This window comes from Balearica regulorum, chromosome Z, assembly GCF_011004875.1.
Source record: "Balearica regulorum gibbericeps isolate bBalReg1 chromosome Z, bBalReg1.pri, whole genome shotgun sequence".
Taxonomy (NCBI): Eukaryota; Metazoa; Chordata; class Aves; order Gruiformes; family Gruidae; genus Balearica; species Balearica regulorum.
Genome location: NC_046220.1, coordinates 35,060,851 through 35,066,850, shown reverse-complemented (window position 1 = coordinate 35,066,850; position 6,000 = coordinate 35,060,851).

Here is a 6,000-nt window from a genome sequence, read left to right as displayed (position 1 = left end):
ACCACCACCACCCCCCTGCTCCCCATTGCATGCTCTCTGCAGGACTTCCCCCAGCACAGCTCCTCCCCGCTGCGAGTGCCCCCTGTAGAAATGACAGCGGACCTTCTCCGTGCTCTGCCGGGCCCCTTGCCTGCCTCTTACACACCGCTCCCTGAGCCCTTCTGCAGCCAAGCCAGCCATGCCGAGACTGAGGGGAGAGACAGAAGACTGGCCACTGGCTTTGGCACCAAGAGGCTGCTGCCAGGGCCCCAAGCCAGGACCCAGGGTCCCAATGCCAGGCCCACAGGTGATTCTGCGTGCCTGGGGCACGCAGCAGGAACCTGGGGAGAAGCGGAGCGTGAGGCTCTGCGGGCAGGCAGGCAGAAAGCAGCGAGGGCAGGCCAGACCCTCACCGCTCTGGGGCTGTGCAGAGGGCCAGAGGTCTGCCCTGGGAGGAGAACGCAGCTGCAAGACACGGGCTCTCTCTGGAGACCACACGATGCATGAGAGCAGCCTGCCTTCAGGGAAGTCTCACGGGGTCTTCCCGCACTCCTCAGGCTCAGGAAGAATTCATATTTGCTCTCACGCAAGCGGCTGGAGCAGTCTGACACAAATCAATGACTTCTTTTTGAAGGGTTTTTCTCCCCCTTTATTTCCCTCTGGGTTTTTGTTCACTGTCCGTAGCCTCTCACCCTCCCAATTTCCTTCTGAGTATTGTGGGAAAGATCAGGATAACCGCAGTCAGCTACTAAATAATGGCAGAAATCAACCCGAATCTCTTTTGTGACTTCTACCGTTTTTCCTCTGTCAAATCTAGGTAGTCTGCCAAACGTATTTTTTGTTCGTCATACTTACGGCTGCAGAAATTTGTTTAAAAAGCAAATCAGAACGAGCAAAGAGTCAACCACACCACAGCTCCTCTCCCTCCCAAATTTGAAAGATTCTCTCCAAAGCTGTTGAACCAAATGAGAAAAGCAGTTGTCTGACATTGCACCACCTAGAAGTGGTTGCACATTTGGAGACCTTTCCCACGTTTCCCACTGGCAGTGCTTTCTCTTCCCGGACTTCACAGGGCATCCCTTCACAGGCTTCTGACAGCCGTGCTCTGGGTTGTGGCCACTCCGCTGTTGAGGACCTCCAGGGTCACAGGGCATCCCACAGCCTGTTTGGGCAACCCACTCCACTGCTTAACGATCCTCACAGTGATATCCTGCCCACCACCCCCATCTCCAGCCTGAAGCTCTGTAGTTTCAGCTGATGCCACTGCCTCTCACCCTCCTGCCAGGCAGGCACTGCTGGGAAGACTCTGTCCCTACCCCCTTGGTCTCTTCCCCACAAGCGGCAGGGTGTGCCATTATTGATGTCTCTCCTGACCGAGACCCCAAACAGGACACAGGGCCTAGATGAGGCCTGACGGGTGCCGAAGAGAGGGCATCACCCCTGCCAGCACGGGCTATGGGGAGAAAAATGAGAGAAATCCCAGAGAGCAAGCCAAATGCTGCCTTCCATCTCCCGTGGGAGGTCATAGCAATTCATAGCATAGCTTAGCATAGCTTAGCATAGCATAGTGTGGAATGGAATGGGATGGAATGGGATGGAATGGAATGGAATGGAATGGAATAGAATAGAATAGAATAGAATAGAATAGAATAGAATAGAATAGAATAGAATAGAATAGAATAGAATAGAATAGAATAGAATAGAATAGTTCCGTTGCCATGGAACTACAATGATCATCAGCCTGACCACTTGTGGGCTGACCAAAAGTTAAAGCATGTTATTAAGACATTGTCGAAATGAATCATAAACGCCGACAGGCATGGGGCATCGGCCACCTCTCCAGGAAGCTTGTTCTGTGTTTGACCTCCCTCTTGGTAAAAAAGTGTTTCCTAATGTCCAGTTGCAACCACCTCTGACAGAACTTTGAACCATTCCCTCACAGCCTGTCCCTGGGTCCCAGGGAGAAGAGATCAGCACCTCCCTCTCCACGTCCCCTCCTCAGGAGGATGCAGAGAGCAACAAGGTCGCCCCTCAGCCTGCTGGTTTCTTGACAAACCCCGTGTCCTCAGCCACTCCTCACAGCGCATGCCTTCCAGCCCTTCCACCAGCTCTGTTGCCCTCCTCTGGACACACTCACCTACCTTAACATCCTTCTTGAATTGTGGGGCCCAGAACCACACACAGTATCCAAGGTGAAGCCACACCACCGCTGAATGCAGCGGGATAACCCCTTCTTTTGACCAGCTGGCTACACTGTCTTTGATGCCCCCCAGGATGCGGCTTGCCCTCGTGGCGGCCAGGACACACTGCTGGCCCATACTGAGCTGCTGCTGACCAGCACCCCCAGATCCCTTTCTGCAGGGCGGCTCTCCAGCCACTCCTCTCCCAGTTTATACTTGTGTGCGGCAGTCCTCTGTCCCAGGTGCAGAATCCGGCATTTGGACTGGTTAAATTTCATCCCATTAATCATTGCCAAATGCTCCAACCTCTCTAGATCCCTCTGCAAGGCCTCTTGTCCCTCGAGAGAGTCAACAGCACCTCCCAGTTTGGTATCATTGACAACCTTGCTAATGATGCATTCAACTTCTGCCCGCAGATCATTGATAAAGATATTGACCAGGACTGGCCCTAGAACTGGGCCCTGAGGAACACTGCTGGTGCCTGGTCGCCAGCCAGATGTAGCCCCATTCACCACAGTCCTTTGAGCCCTGCCGTTCAGCCAGTTCGTCACCCTGTACCTGCTCATCTCACAGCTGGACAACTTGTCCGGATGGATGCTGTGAGGGACAGTATCAAAAGCCTTCCTAAAATCCAGAAAAACTACACCCACTGCCTTCTCTTCATCCTCTAGGCAGGCAACATTATCGTAGAAGGATACCAAATGAATGAAACGGGACTTTCCCTTTGTGAACCCACGCTGGCCGTGCCTGACGATTGCGTTGTCCTTTCAATGCCTTTCAACAGCACCCAGTAGGATCTTCTCCATAATTTCTCCAGGTACTGAGGTTAGACTAACAGGTCTGTAGTTTCCTGGGTCTTCCCTCATGCCGCTCTTGAAAACAGGAAAAACGCTGACTAGCTTCCGGGCAGCAGGGACCTCGCCAGGCTCCCAAGACCTTGGGTAGGTGATCGAGAGGAGTCCTGCCGCAACATCCGCTAGCTCCTTCGCTACTCTGGGATGAATCCCATCTGGCCATGCGGACTTGCAAACATTCAACTGATACAACTGGTCCCTTACAATTTCAGTGCCCCCAAATGGAAAGTCACTGTTCCCACAGTTGTGGTCCTCCAACTCAGACGACCAGGCAGCCCAAGGTCTATCAGCATTATTATTTTCATCAGTGTTTGCCCCATCCCCCTGCAGACTGCAAGCGGGGGATGCTGGGCCCCATCCAGCCCCGCATCGGATCTGGGGCCCAAGCACTATGTCCCCCACCAGCCCAAGGGGCAGCAGGACCTGAACACAAAAACCCATTTGGAGAAGTGCCCGCCTCCTGTGGTGGCTCCACAGTGGGTGAGGGGTGCAACCACCTCCATCAAACGGACACCCAGAGCTTGGGGCTGGCCAGGGGAGGCCAGAGGGCTGGCCAGCAGTTCTGGAGCGTGGGGAGAGCCCGTGTGACTTTGTCCTGCAGCCTCCAAGGGAGGCACGAGGTGTTAGCGAATGAAGCCTCTTGCCGCATGTGCCTGGAGACATCTGCCATGGCCAGCGCGACCTGACGTGGCGCTGGGAAGACACGGCCGAGGCCTCGTTGACGGGCATGAAACCCCGATGCTGAGCACAAGACAAGAGACGGGGGACGGAGTGGGCAGTGGCATTGGGGTAAGCCCAGATGTGTGTGCGCGGGGGCTGGACTGCTGCCAGCGGGAGCCTCGCAGGTGAGGACGGCTCATTGAGATGTGCCTGCATGAGGGACGGTGACGTCACCGAGCGACGGGTTCTGATGTCACCGAGAGATGGACTGTGACGTCATTTCGCGATGGAGGGTGACGTCACCGAGCGATGGAGAGCAACATCACCGAGCGATGGGTTCTGATGTTACCAAGGGAGGGACGGCCACATCTCCAAGCGACGGACTGTGACGTCACCATGCATTGTGACCGCACGTCCCTCGCTGCTTGTATCCGGGCGCCGAGTCCCACCCAGCCGGCTCGTGCCTGCACTCCGGCTGAGCGAGTACGCGAGGTTTGGGGTGTCGTGCAAGGCTGTCGTCTGGTGCTGGTGTCGTGCTCGGGCAGTTGTTCTCTGCAGCTCTCCGTGCTCGACCCCAGAGCCATTGGAGGATTTTCCCCGGCCCTGACAGGTGCAGGCAGCCGGGGCAGCCAGGAGGCGCGCTCGCAGCAGCAGAGGTGAGCTGGGAGGGGACGCCTCGCCCTGGGGTGGCGAGCTGGCAGGGTTTCCTCCTTGAGGCACCGGGGCATTTCTTCCACCCCTCCCTGGAGCAGCGAATGACCGTGGCCTCTCTTCCCTTTCTAGCGCAAGACCCGCTGCTGCAGCGGCAGCGAGAGGGAGTGCCTTGTCATCGCCAGCTCCCCCCAGCCCACCGCAGCAGGTGGAGAGCATGGCCACGGAGCTGGAGAACCGCTGTCCAATATGCCTGGACAGCTGGGAGGAGGCCAGCTACGTGATGCCATGCCTCCACCAGTTCTGTTACACCTGCATCCTGCGGTGGGCTGAGAGCAAGCCCGAGTGCCCCCTCTGCAAAAGGAGGGTGAGCTCCATCTTGCACTCGGTGCGGAAGGACGACGACTTTGAGGAGCACGTCATCCCACCACCTGCGGCACCCTCAGTCGTCGTCCGCCTGACAGGAGGAGGTCCTGGACACCCGGCCGCCCGCAGCCTCCATCACCCCGCAGCACCCCGGCCAGCAGCCGCGGGGCCGCTGCCCAGGGCTCCAGTGGGCGGCTTCCATGCCTACTTGTGGGCAGTCCCTCTTCCGCCTCTACCCCGCTGTCCTCCATCCCCTGCTGCCCTGGCTGCAGCAGGAGCTGGGGCAGCTCTTTGAGGATGCCCAGGAAGCAGCAGCAGCGCAGAGCCTCGTCACATCCAGCCTGCGCTACTTTGGGCTGGATGAGGAGGCTCTGATCCAGCTGCTGCAGGCCTCCCTGGGCAGGCACACGAGGAAGCTTTCGTCCACCAGATGATCAACACCATCGTGGACCGGTGCGGCGGGGAGGCCCGACGTCGGATGGGCCTGGAGGAGGGCCGTGCTGCCGGGGGACGGGAGGACAGCCCCGCAGCTGCCCCTGGGCCCGCTACATCCCGAGGGGGGCTTCCGGCCCCCAGCCCAGCCCTTCGTGGGGGTCCCGGCAGCACCCCCTCTGCCCCCGTTCCCACCCGCGGGGAGCAAGAAGAGGCCCAGCAGGACCCAGAGGAGGCTGTGCCTGGGCCCTCCCCTCGCAGCCGGGGCAGCCAACGCTCCCCCGGGGGGGCCCCGGCGAGCCCCAAGGAGGAGGGCTGGCAGCTCCCAGGACCCTTCACAGCCCCCCAGGAAGCCACGCCGTCATCGCTGACACTGGGGGGCTGCCTCAGGGGCTGGCTAATCCAGGGCCGGGCCACAGCTGGGGCACACACCAGCCCCTCGTGGCCTTTAATAAAAGAAAAAAAGAAGCCTGAAAACTGCAGAAAAACTCTCAGGATTACTATCAATCCCATTGGCGTTGCTGTCGCCACCTGCGCTGCTTTCTGCCCCTTCTCCTGGTGCTGCGGCCACCCTTTCCTCACGTGTGCCCTGGGTGCTACAGCTACTGGGGTCAGCCTGGTGGGAGAGGGGGTGCGGCGATGCAGCCCCTGGCCAGGAAGGGTGGGACGTGGACGGGTCCTTCTACGTGTGCCGGGTGCTATTTTGCTGTTGCCCCCAAAGGCAAGTGCTGCCCAGCTCCAGGCCTGCATCTCTGCAGCTGGCCCCAGGGCAGATGTTTCCTGGAGCCGGGGGGTCTCCAGGGCCAGCCCGTGCTCCATCGCCCATCACCCCAGGCCTGTCGTCCTCCTCTTCCTCACTTGCACCCTCTGCCCCCACG